This window comes from Homalodisca vitripennis, chromosome 3, assembly GCF_021130785.1.
Source record: "Homalodisca vitripennis isolate AUS2020 chromosome 3, UT_GWSS_2.1, whole genome shotgun sequence".
NCBI lineage: Eukaryota > Metazoa > Arthropoda > Insecta > Hemiptera > Cicadellidae > Homalodisca > Homalodisca vitripennis.
The window spans coordinates 113,535,160-113,549,411 of NC_060209.1; positions in this window are offsets into that span (position 1 = coordinate 113,535,160).

Sequence of the window (14,252 nt, forward strand, 5' to 3'; positions counted from 1 at the left end):
GGAGCCACCCTGCGCCTAACAACCCTCCACCCGCTTCACGCATCGTTTGTGACATCTCGCTTTCAATTCCCTCCCGCACTGTTTGCCAACTTGGTAATCTAGTTAGGTGGGGATGGCAACATCCCTTGTCTCTAAAATATAGATTAGTCCAAATAAAAATACGAAACTGTTAATTTTTATCCTTTTACTAGAAGTAACACGTACATTTTATGAAATAACAATATTTAGATTAGAGTAGATAAGTAATGTTTGTATGAAAGAATGACAAAATGCCTATGTACTCATATAAAAGTTTTTAAAAACACAATAAGAATGTTAATCATTGATATAAAAAACAATAGATAATTTGTATATAAAAAATTCATATTCGTTTATTGATACTGTAAACTGACTATGGATCAACTCTACGTTTAACAATTAAAATTTCTAAATATATATATATATATTTGTCGACATGTACTTGGTTAATTTTACATTGATTACTTACAGGTAAAATCAACTTATTAAGAATTAGCATTTAAATTCAAGATTTTAAAACTTCTAAGGATATATTTAACAAAACTGATTGTATTCCAGGATTTAACCATAGTTTAGTGCTTTCTTACAAAAAATTAAATAAATCTCAAACTGGTCATATTAATGTAGTAGAGATAACGTAAACGAATTATAGAGCAATTCCTAGATAAAGGTTGAATTTCTTTCATTACGGTTGACTGATTTTATGTGGTTTCTAAAAACACAACTCTTCATATTTATTGCATGCAGCACTTCCAGAAGAAACGTATATTTAATCTGGTTCTAACATATTTAAAATATAATGTAATTCTTATACACCATGGTCTTGATGTTTAAAAAGCAATCTATTATCAACATATTAATTCATTAGCTATTTTGGCTGGTTAAGATTTGAGATACTTAACGATCGACGAAGAGTAATAAAATTATTATTTAAAATCAATATTGCTTACATTGTTTTAGTTTTAAATTACAAATTCGCCCACACGTTTCAGGACCATTTTTTTTATTTACGCATGACAAATTATAGTAATGTGTTTTAATTGCACAAACTATAGGAATTTTTACAGCAAAAATATTACTGAAAATGAAATAAATTTATACTTTAATGCATATAATATGTAACATAATAAATGTTTTAAAACAAACATAGTAGCCAGGTAGGAAAACAAACTTCGAAATTATAAATTTCGTATAACTGCATTACTGTTACATTATACAAGATTTGGGGAACAAAGGAGAGCACCAAGCGAGAATAGGTCCACGAGGCAACTGTATTATTATCTAGTTAAAATATTCAAATACAATAATTACAATAATAATTGCTTCTCATTAATGGTTTCCGTAGTTGGTAACAAACATAACTGTCCGCATGACAGACTAATGCATAGGCATAACTGATAAAGTATACCGTCACACCGGCAACGGTGAGTTTAGTACTGATAACGCATCATAACTTTATCAATACCTATAACAGTAGGTGCATGGGGGGGGGGTAATGCTGGAACTATTGTGATATAGGTTCGGCCGAGTAGAACATGTTTAACCAACGACTAATACCTTTTAATTTACGATTATATGCATTTGTTTCCCATGACACACTTGTTTGAAATATTTATGTTTATTTTATTTTTAATCTACAGTAAAATGTCCTTTTACGGATGGTAGAATTATAAAATATGACGCTCCGAGGTGAAAGCTATTGACCGACTTGCTCAGGCTAGCAGAAAATTTATAGTGAGTGGATGTATCGGGTGGCTGCCTCGTAAAATTACCGAGGTCCAGCCCAAAATTCCTTGTGTTCTCGGAATCCTTTTGATTTAGTAAACCGACTTTTACTTCATATTATTTACAAACATCCTTTGAACACCAATCGTAAAATGCTAAATCTAAAACTTTAAATCTTTGCCACATATATTTCGTTTATTCGAAAATACGTAGTAAATAATTATTGTAGTTATTTTTACTATAGTAATTTTACTAAAACTGAACTTCATACATGAGCTATTATAATAAATTATATGATAAATGAGGAGAGGAGAAAACTTATTTGAAAGAGACTGCAATGTAATAAGAAGTGAAATTGTTGTAAAAATATAATCAATATATGAGAATATCAGGGTTTAATTTAGAATGCGTTTTGGAACAATAGATTTAAGATAAATATATTGAGGATCTAAAGTAGGTTTTGTGTAGCAACCAATTTAAAGTTGTAAGGGTAGGTGGCTGTGGGCCCTTGGTATGAGTGGTGAAGGGGTGGTGGGGAGGGATTTAATCAAACGGCCAGACAAACTTTGACCACGTGTCCACGAAATTGCTTCGTCGCATCGCCACCGTAGAGATCACAATTTAAACTGGGCGCCGCCGCCGTCGCTGTCACTGTCGCTAGCCGGTGCACGCCACAAAAACCGCTGTTTGTTCCTTTGTAAAAACAACAAACGACAAACGAGTGAAAACTCTTACAATAACATTCAGTTATCAAAATATTTCAATCTGTTAAATATAAAAAAGAAGTATTAAAATTAAAACTTTGCACATACTTAAGCATATAAATTCCAGTAAAATTTATTAATGTATTAGATGTTACACGCGGCTTCGCACGCAATTTAAAAAATGAAAGCCTGTAGTCTAATTAGTCAAAGCACTTATGATGTGATATAATGGTCCCCTATGATATTTTTCAAACGTAAGTAGGTATACCATCAATTACGTATTATTTCACCGTTCATGGTTATACGGTCAGAGGTTGAGGGGCTAATTCTTATATTAAGCTCTGCTCGTATACGAGTATATCTGGTTCAAACCAATTATATTTCCGGTATCACCGCTATGTTTTCCCTGTTGGCCCGGTTAAGAAAATTTAAATATAGGTCTCCAAAACCTACTTTGGTTTAAAAAAAAAATCACTTAATTCCACCTCCTGTGATCTACTTCCGGTTTAATATATACCAGTGCCATATTTGATTTTGCCTCGTTGTCTCAATCAAAGATATATATTTAGCACTGAGAAGCCTACCTCAGTCAAAATGTGTCTTCTTTCGGGCGTTTTAAATTCACTTCTAGCCTAATAATAATAATAATTATTATTATTATATATATATATATATATATATATATATATATATATATATATATATAATATACCCGTATATCGATGTGTGGATATGTGTTTATTCTGAATCCTACTCCTGTCAAAAAGCGTTGACTTCCGGTGTAAGACATTTCCAGTAACATATATTGAGTTTGCCTTGTTGGTACGATGAAGAAAAATACATACATACTTAGGCCTAAGAAATCCACTACGGTCAAAATCATCTAGTCCCGGTATAAGTAGAAAATCCTTGGGAAATGTATGTAACATTTCAGTAATCATTTATAGTCTTGTTTTACGGACTGTAGTAATGTCGAGAAAGCAAACCTGTCACAAGTATCTAGACATATTTGCAGATAAACATTCACAGTTACTATGAAACATAAATACTATCATAAAAATAGCGCATAAATTAACTAAACATTTGTTTGCGCTATCAAAAGAATTTTGACTCAAACCGTTTATTAAATTTAACAAGATCTTTCGGTTAATATTTCTTAGTAACTTTAGAGTCAAACTGGGATCATTTACTACTTTAAAGACCAGTAGGACGTAGCCCGGAGTGATTTTCGAAATAAGAGTAGGCTATGCCTATATTTATCCCAGGTACCATAAGCATGGCTATAACGTCTATGTAAATTTTCAGTACAATCGGGTGAATCATATACGCAAGAAACAAACAACAAACAAAGGCACTTTCGCATTTATAATACTATTAGGATTTCTTTGAAACGTAAGTTTGGCCGAATACATAAACTAGAATTCCAAATAGACTAGCTCCATTGGCCAATAATTTAATTAATTTCAAGATGAAGAAATGATTATTTAATACGCAAAATAGTTCACTTTTAAAGAGCATTGATAGTCATCTTGAAAACAAAACAACACAAAATAGATTGAGAGACGTAATATTTTCTCACAGTAAATGTTCAAAACTTTAAAAACCTACATACCCTGACCTCTCTACCTATAACGTTTCTTCGAAATCCTTGCAGCTCATTTTGTTTTTCACTTACTTTATTGCCTCAGCGTTAGCGAAGCTTATCACTCGAGGTGCTGTACAAATTGTATTTCTCTCTGTATGTCTGTCATCCCGGACGAACTGACCTGTATACTTTAAATTTTCGAAAAGGCTTCATTTCTGTGTAAGCAATTGAGATCCATGACGGTGAATGTTCCTCCATGTGATTTGCCTGAGTGTTAGCGTCTTTCATCGGTCTTAAAGATAATAATGAAAATAGCAGAATAAATAATTTTTGCAACAACTGATCTTAATAATGTGAGAGTTTTTACAATCAACATGTGACATATTAACACGTGAAGCTCATTCATACGGTGAAAAATAATACAGTGGAAATCAATGTTGAAAATTTGTGACAAGATCTGATTTCAGCACAAACTATGGTTGTATTTCCTTTCCTAGCTACTATCAGTTTTTAGCAGTGTTCAAATATTGAAAACTGATATAAACTTAACTCATTGAACAACAATGTGAACAACTATTAATCATGCGGCAATTTTTCTGGAAAACTATTTCACTGCTGGCTTGCAGTGTTGCATAAAAAGTTTTGAATACAAGTCAAACCATGGAATTAAAAATATTTAAAAAAATGTAGTCTATGATATACAAAGTTAGTTAGTTTGTTTTAAAATACAACCAAAAAAGAAATATCTGTCAAGAAACCGTAGAACTTCCCTAGTGTTCAGAATATTTGGTTGACGTCTAGCGTAGCTTTTTTTAAGCTTTGTGTCTGTGGTAGAATTTATAGTTCATCTCTTCGCACAGAATAATGCTTTATCGTTTCTTTTGGTAGTATAAAATACAGGGTTATAACTGTAAGAACAGTCGAGATCAACTTGTGTATTTTTTCTATTGAAATATAACGAACAACAGAACACAGTGAATTCCAAAACATGTTAAGCCTGTGTTGACGGGGGTTAAATAGCAAACAAGCTTCAGAGGCCGGACCCTCTTATGTTACTCAACACACTTGAATCTTTTGTTCCCCAGTAATTAATTTTGTGATGAAGTTTTGCTAAGGCTAATTCAACATAACTATTCCTATTTCTATGTAGCGATGGCTGAATTTAAAAATAACCGTATTATTGGATTTTTTTCATGATGTTCTTGTTATACGAAACAAAACAATTTACGCATGTAAAGATGACGTTGAAGCACGTCATAAAAATATCGTAAATGCCCTTAGTTATCAAAAATATTACGTACAAAAATAAACTCCTAACTTAAAGCACCCTTTATACTGACACATTTTTCAAGTGCTTAAAATTTCATGATTGCCTTTGAAATCTGCAAAAGGAATGGTTATTTATGAATTATTAGGCATTTTACAGCAAACTGAACATTATTTTAGGACTCCCAACTAATTTATAACAAGGTTTATTCTTGTATCAGTTTTTTATTGTTTATTTATTTTATATCTTTTTAGGTTTCAAAATATGAGACAAAGATAATTCTTTTTTCATTCCTATAAAATCTAGTCAATGGGTTTAGAACTTTTCATTAATTATAACAATTTTAATCTTATAACGTTTCAAGATCATAGACTTTCTACTATTGAAAGTGTTACCAATGCCATGCTGTGTTAACCTTCAAAACTAATAACGCATCTTCAGGTTGATATTTCGAGGTGATTATCCCACATGAAATGTACCTTTCCTCTGATATTTCCAGAAAGTATGTTCATGATTACAATGTATTGTTAAATATTTGAGGTTATTATACTAAATTATATTATTATACTTAAAAAGTATAAATCATTTCTTTAATGAATTATTTTTTCATTTTGAATATTTTAACAGATGTATGGAATTTTATTATCTGATAAAGTGAATTTTTGTATTTTATCATCCAACTTAAAAAGGTTTAACAAGTTATTAATTTTAAAATTTTTATTGTATAGATAAAACTTAATTCTCTCAACGAAAATTTTTTTCGCTGGATTTTGTTTCAGTCTTGGTTATAATAGTATTAGTGATAGTAATAATAGTAATAGTGGGTAATAGTAATAAACCATAAATTTCACATGTATACCGGTTTCATAACCCGTTTAACATCTATATACAGATGTAAATATCACACACAATTCGTTCGTAAACGTGAATTTAAAGATATTATTTGTTGATAATCATACGCACCGAAACATGCATCAGTCTCTAATGAGATTTCAATATCAGTTCAGTTTATCAGGTGTCACAAACGGTGTGTGTCAATGTGGATCGTAGGCCTGGGGCGGAACGTAACGCGTTTGCATTTAAATTGTCACCAAACCCTATATTCAGATCCCACATTACACTATTCTGGTATCGAACTCTGGGGTTTAATACTGTTTATCACACAGGTACCTTGCTTTTTGTGAGTAAATTTGTGACTCAACAAGCTGCGTTTACAAAATAGTATTAATATACAGTATAAATAAATTTAATTCTGATTAACTTAAGAATTAATTAATTGAACATATTTCATCAGTGTTTCGTTTTTAATTACATTTTTTTACTGATTTAGAATGAAAATGTTGTGGTAACAATACTTAATACGCATGCATTAGATACAGTCGCTAACCATCTTCATTCAATAAATAAACTGAAATATTCGTCTTCGTAAGTTTTCATCTCGTTTACACACGTTATAAGCCAAAGATTAAGTGGTAATAGAACACTTGTTGAAATTTTTTTTAAATGGTTACAGCTGTTATATACTGTTAGTATTCTCAAAAAATGGCCTTGCAATCATAAAAACAAAATAAGAAAACAGTTACAGGTTTGAAAATTATAACTAACACGATTTCAAAACACATTTTATTACTAAAACAATACGCCTACATAATTTATCTATCAATTGTTATTTCTTAAGAAATGTTTTTGTAGGTTTCCATGTAAGCATATACGTCAAATACTTTATCGGCTATTTCTCAACGCGTATATAAGTCTAAACATTTGTTTTAATTCTTAAAATTTACAGTTGTAAGTTGTATGTTTATACTGTCTGTTATCTAACTATATTTAATAAAAATGTTTCATACAATGGCCATTAAATGTTATGGGAGTTTTTGTTTTCGATACTGAGTAACATACTTATTAATAGATTAGTTTTAGAAACTTTACGCAGTATAACTGGCTCTTCTTCACGAAGTTTAACGTTTCTTTACAGTTTCGTTATACATTATATATTACTTTTATATTGGAGCAAAAATGTCCTTGGTAGTTTAGAATCCCTACGTAATTTACAACGTAGAACATATTTTTGAGAACTATACGATGTTATATCAGAAATAAAATTTGTATTCCTTTAAAAATTACCATTCTTTCCAACTAATTGCTGCGAAACTAGTATATTCAATACTTTATACCTGAGCTAGTTTACAAGTAATATATCTGTTTAATTATAATAATTTGTAAATCAATTCAATTTACTTCAAAATATTAACTATAACTTGAAAAAAGTATTTCAAATATAAGTTCTTTCGCCTAACATCACATACCAAGTTTATGACCTTATATTGACCAAAATTGAAGTGTTTTAAAAGTATACATTTGTCTGATAACTATATGAATATTTAGGCTAGAAGATAATACAACTTCTAATCATACTGTGTGTCATGGTTTGTACTAATAGTTTTAAATTGTGTATTTGATCTCAAAAAATAGATATTATAAGATAAACTTAACAAGCTTTGTTTACTCCTAACGCTACAATAAAAACAGAATCAATTATGTCCTATTTTTAACCTAATATATGATAAAAACAACATTATAAATAGACAAAGTTATAAATAATTAATAAACTGGAACTTACTGTTCTTAATAACATTGATGAGCTTTTTCTTAATAACTAATTGACCTGTATGTATTTATAAGTATATTATCACAATTTAAATCCGGATTTTTTGCATTTTAGACGGACAAGACATATATTTGATAATAATTTATGAATTATAATTATAAAAACTATTATTTTAGATGTATTTGTATTAGTATAACATACAGTAAAGTTTAATCTCATGCAAAAAGTAAAATTGAAGTAAGTTGTGAACTCCCCTCAGATTGTAAGCTTACTTTTGCATCATTAATATTTAAAAAAAATGTTTACATTAGTGTCTATAACTAAATTAAGACATACAAATGAATAAAACTGCTCATGTCATGTCAAAATATTTTACTTTAATATAAAAGAAAATACTTTTATTCATTACATACTTTTTCATAATTAGTACCAAAGCTATTCGTATAAGTAAGAAGTAGAAACCATGTTGCTCGAGCTTAATAATATTGTAATGGTAACACAAGGACACAGTTTTTCTCTGTAAGTTTTATTTGATTAACTACAATAATAATCTAATCTATCATGTATATCAATAATATCACTCTGGAGGCATGACCTATTGACTTTTGCATGAAGCATTATTTCTACATAGGCACAATTCGATGATGGTGTATGTCATTACTGGTGATGGTGGTGAGATTTGTCCGAGGGTTAGTCAAATTGTTGTAATTAGTGTTATGGGTATAAAAAAGTTTCAAATGAAACAGATTTGTAAACAAACTGAGTACAAACTTACCAAATTGTATCATGTGACATAGTAACACACATAACATATCTATGCACAAGATTTGTAGAGAAAGGTTTCATCTGTAGCTTTAAATTTAGCAAGAAACTACATTTATGTAATCCACAAGAAAGATTTCGATGATGGTACATACATACATACATAGGATTTACATGAAGTGTTCGTAGGCTAGTACAATAATTTCTCTTCTCTCTGCCTGGCGGCTGTAAACATTTCTTTTCTGTGGGATTAACTGTCTGTCTGTGGGACATCTCGTTAATTGAATCAGCTATGACTTGAAATTTTTATTCCTTGAAGCCTGTTACGTGAAATGTACTGTAGTCTGGCGTATTCCTACCTTGTAGTAAAATTGTTGATTTTCAAAAGTAAAAGGTGAATCAATATAATTTCCCCAAGTCATGCAATGTTAAAAATATATTGATTACCATGCACATGAGATATCGGATTCAAGGATTTATGCTAATTAGTGGTTCGGCAAATGATGTTTCTACGGATTGTAATGAACTCGTCACTCAGTAAATAAATAAAATAAATAAATAAAAAGGCCTTTATTCATGAGCGATTTTCAACATTGATGTTGTTTTACAAAATAACTCAGGTCATGTATAAACTAAACATACAATATACAACCAAACAATAAAAATAACTTCACAATATTCCTTAAGCTAACATTTTTTAAAATTTGTCTTTAAACGCCCTCATACTTAAATATTTCATTTCAGGTGGCAGGCCGTTGTACCGCCGGGGACCGAAATAAGAAAAGCCCTTTTTCCCTCTTTCAAGGCGCACGCGCGGCACCGCCAGAAGGACATCCTGTCTCGTCTTACGCTCACTGATTATTGACCGGGCAACTAATTTATCTTTTAGATATGTTGGCCTACTGGTCGTCAATACCTTGTGGACAAGAGACACAGTTTGAATTTTGCAAGTGTCCTGTATTGATGGAATTTGAGCCAATTTACGATAAGAACTGATATGGTCATATTTCCTCAAACCATACACAAATCTTATGGCTCTGTTTTCTAACTTTGTTAAAATTAATAATTTTTCTTTGGTCAAGCTATTTCCAAATGCGGGGAGAGCATAATATATTAAAGGTAATATCAATGACTTGACAATCTGGAGCTTAGCTGACACCGGCAGGAACGACCACAGCCTGCAAACAATCCTCAATCTACAAATGACCTTCTGATATATATATTTTACATGACTTGTAAACTCTAGTTGTGAGTCTATTTTAACACCCAGAATCTTAACAGTTTCACTGAGAGACAGGGGCGAGTTATTCAACATGACGTCACCGGGAAGAGATTGGCCGGTGTTATTAAATCTCACATTTAAAACTGTACATTTATCTGGGTTTAATTCCAAGCCATTACTTTCCGACCACATTAGCACTTTTGACAAATCAATGTTAATTTTTGTTAGTGCCGTTTTTGCTTCTGAGGATGGGTAAGGAAGCAATAGCTGGCAATCGTCAGCATATGAGTGCAGGGAACAAAACCTTATCGTGTCGGCAAGATCAGACGTATAGATGGAAAACAAAATAGGACCGAGGCAGCTGCCCCAGTACACTAATAGGCGTTGGACACACGATATCGACTGCAATAATTCTTGACGTTGTTTATACCAACTGATACTAAGGCGGATTTGTGAAGGCAGTTGTTCTGTTTTGAACTTATGAGGATACTTTGCTCCTTTTTTAGTAAAGTAAATATCCTTGATCAGAACCAAATTAAACAATTATTCCGAACATTCTATATCAAAGTACATTGATATATGTATAATAAGATAAAACTGGCTCCATGTGTATGGCAGAAAACATTTTCTTAGCTGTAACAACATGTTTACTCCGCATAAACTAATAACATAGGGTAATAATAGCTTTTTATGAAGTTTCTGTTAGTTTGAGAACAGTTATTCCGCGTATTAAAGCATTTTACAGCGATAAACTCCTAAAGTAGATAACTATAACATATTACTAAAAGGTATTATCAGATATATTTTATATATATTGTGTGTGTCTGGAGTAACGTAACATGCAATAAAAGTGTTGAAGTTAAAGCTAATTAGGGATATATATATATATATATATATATATATATATAGGAAGTATATCATTAGCTATCCATTAGTAATATGTTACAGCAGTGTAACTTATGAGTTTAACGCCATAGAAAGCTTAATTTTGCTGAGTAACTTGTCATATAGTAATAAATAATTTATGTATTGTTAATACCAGTTTATCTTTTACCACACTTATTATTAGACAATTTTATTTACTCGCAATATTTTAAAGAATGATTTTAAAGGGCGTTATGTTTTAAAACATGTTTTTTCTTTGATTTAAGATAAGTTATATTAAACCTACCACTTTATGTATTTTTATATTAGTACTAGACGTATTTACTAAGTTATTTACCCTGTTGATTCGTACTAACATTCTTAACATTTTTCATTAAATTTAAAGATAATAAATCATTTTGTTAGTGACAAATAAAGTGAGATTCTTCCATATACGAAAGTGTAAGAACGGTAGTGTAAGTAGCCAAAACTAGTAACGAAAGGTGACAACTGGTTGATAGAAAGGAGATCTAATCAAGTGTCTAGACAACTTTGGTAGCTCTGTACTTGGAATTGGTTTGTTACTTTACCACAAAGGCTGCAAGTGATAGATTAGAAACAGAACAATGTCCATCAAAAACTTCCTCTTCACAAATATTACATAATGTAGAATACCATTCTAACAGTTGTCTCAGGTTAGCACACAATATTGTTATGTGGACTCAGTAGTAATTTAGTCCACTATAGTCTAATATTATAGTTTCCGATTCATGTAGTAAGTCTTTAATATCTAAGATCAATGTGAGCTGATTTTATTGTAGATTACATAAGAAAACATGATGAATAAAAATAAAAAGTAACTAATACAATCTATATAGTCAATAAAATTAATGCGGCTAGTTTAATACAATGAAACAATGTGTAATAATTAACTGTGTATTTGGCATAAATACATAATTGCATTATAGGTAGGGTCCAACTACTTTTTTAACTATCAATGAGGAAAATTTGTTGTGCAAATATTAATAAGTTGTCATATTAATATTGGTAGTTATAAGCAAATATTCTGTGTCTTAAGATTATTAAATAGTTCTCAGGACAATTGAAATAGATACATAGCCTTCCGAGCCACATGACATCAATAAAGGCAATGCTTCTAAAATAAAATAATATATCTTGAGATGGTGTAATGATATTGGGTTGGGATGGCTTTTTTATAAATTTACTAGTCAGACCTCTATATGATACCATTTCTGAAGACGGAGTATTTTTTTATCATTTGAGGAGTTGAACAGACATTTAAAGAATACTTTAGGGACATCTAGAATATCAGGCCCACAAGAAAACTGCTGAAGATAAGGATATAAATTTCATGCTATATATATGACAGATGGCTGAGATGAATAATTTACATGATTCTGTTTATAAAAATATATATTTGTGTTTTTTGCCTAAACAACTTATAAAAAATAATATCATATAATATTATTTTAAAAAGAATATATCCTACACAAGAATCAATTGAACCAAGTTCATCCTAAGACAACAAAGCCGACACTGTTTGCTCACCTACCGTTGTAAACTGGCTTTTCACCCCAATATGCAGTAATATATAGTGAATATACCTCGTGTGTTGAAACTTCGTTCTGAAACCTGGTCACAGAAATATATGATAGTACTATAGTAATCTTGTACAACTTGGCGTGCTTTCTTAATTACTGAGCTGATATTAGAAGATCAGTGTAACTCGTGAAGCATAGAGAACGCCATATTGCTGGATCATGTAACTGTGTGTATGATATACATGTTTTTATATGTTTATATTGTTAACCAATCTATACCCAGAACCCTTAGCACCTCAAATCGGTGGTTAACATTCTGTTGTAGTATTAGATGGTAGATACTGACCTCGTGAACTTATAAGGGTATATACATTTGTTTTCCTCACAGGGCACAATACTAGGAGAGATTTTCTACGAACTTCACAATAGTCATGAATTTTGGTATTGAAGTACTGGCCCTTGTTCTCTGAATACACACTACACCATCACTGAATCAAACTTTCTTTAGAACCTTACTTTATACCATCGGCTCCTGGTATCAATGTTGCTCATATATTCCTTGAATTTCAAATATAACTAATTTGGGCAAACTTCAGTTTTATAATTACAGGGAACTTCTTATCTCTACAACCTTAAAACTAAATTTGCTAACATAGCATCTTCTATAACCGATTTCCAGCTCTACAATTTCAATGTAGAGGTGTACGTCAAACCACGTGTCGTATTAAAAGCTTCGCTGATATCACATGCAAACTTCATAACTACATGTTCAAATGTCTCATGAGTGTACTCAGTTTGTTTACAAACAATTTATTCTCCGACCTTCTCGTTGCAATCATAGTTATCCTTGGGACCAATGTGAAAATGTTCAATTATGAGCATGCATGATTTTTGTATGGCCAGGTACGACTTAGTGCTGTTTTATTTTAAGGCGATTCGTGTAATTGAGCAAATTATTTAATTACGAAAATTAGGTATAAGTAAAAGATGTAGCATGAAAAAATACGACACCTGTTTTGTTTTATTATTATTATTAATTAAACGCTATATTAAATATAGTTCAACTTACTGGCTATTAATGAATGTAGAGGCCTAACCGCACTAATCCGGGTGTCATGTAAAGCCGCTAGCGACATCCTAGCATTGGGGTGCCGCACTGCAGCTACCGTATGCGAAAATGGTATTCTACTAAACTCCATTATGCTATAACTATCACGAGTATGTTCTGCTAAATGGACATCAGAATGCAGTATAATGATTTTGTCTGAACTTTCAAACGAATCTTATTTTTAATAATCAATTAGTTAAATACAATACCAAAACAATTTTGACATTGGGCCTATGTGAAGGCGTAGAGTAATATTGGCTGGTCCAAAAACTAACTTGGTCAAACATGTTGAACTCTGGGAAGTTTGTTTTCTCACATAATTGGAGAAATTACTATAAATCGATTCATACGCCCTGTTTTGCATGTGCTATGTGCAAACACCTTCTCTGATCTATTTTTTTACACTTTTAGACGTTTGAAGTAAACCTTATTAAATCGAGAATATAATATTATCTCTATACTAATAATTAAGTAATCGGTTACAACAAGTCAGTTTTAAAATTTAATCATCCTTCTCACAGCTTTAAGATTGACATGTGACATGACAGCAACCATTACTAATGTAGACGTAAATCTATCAAAGCTACTAAATAGTTTTTATAGAATGTCACTACCCACTTATTCGGGCACACATATTTTACATATTATTGAAAAACTTCAGCTTTAGTTGAAATGAAATTTTCTGACTGTAAATATACGCCCAACTGAGAATGGTGTTTACATCCGATACCAGCTGTTGTCATGGCAACGAGTGTCATTAATACAGCTTACATTTTGGTTTGAAATTGTTGTTCGTTTTCAACTGCTAAAAGCTGTAAATATGGAAA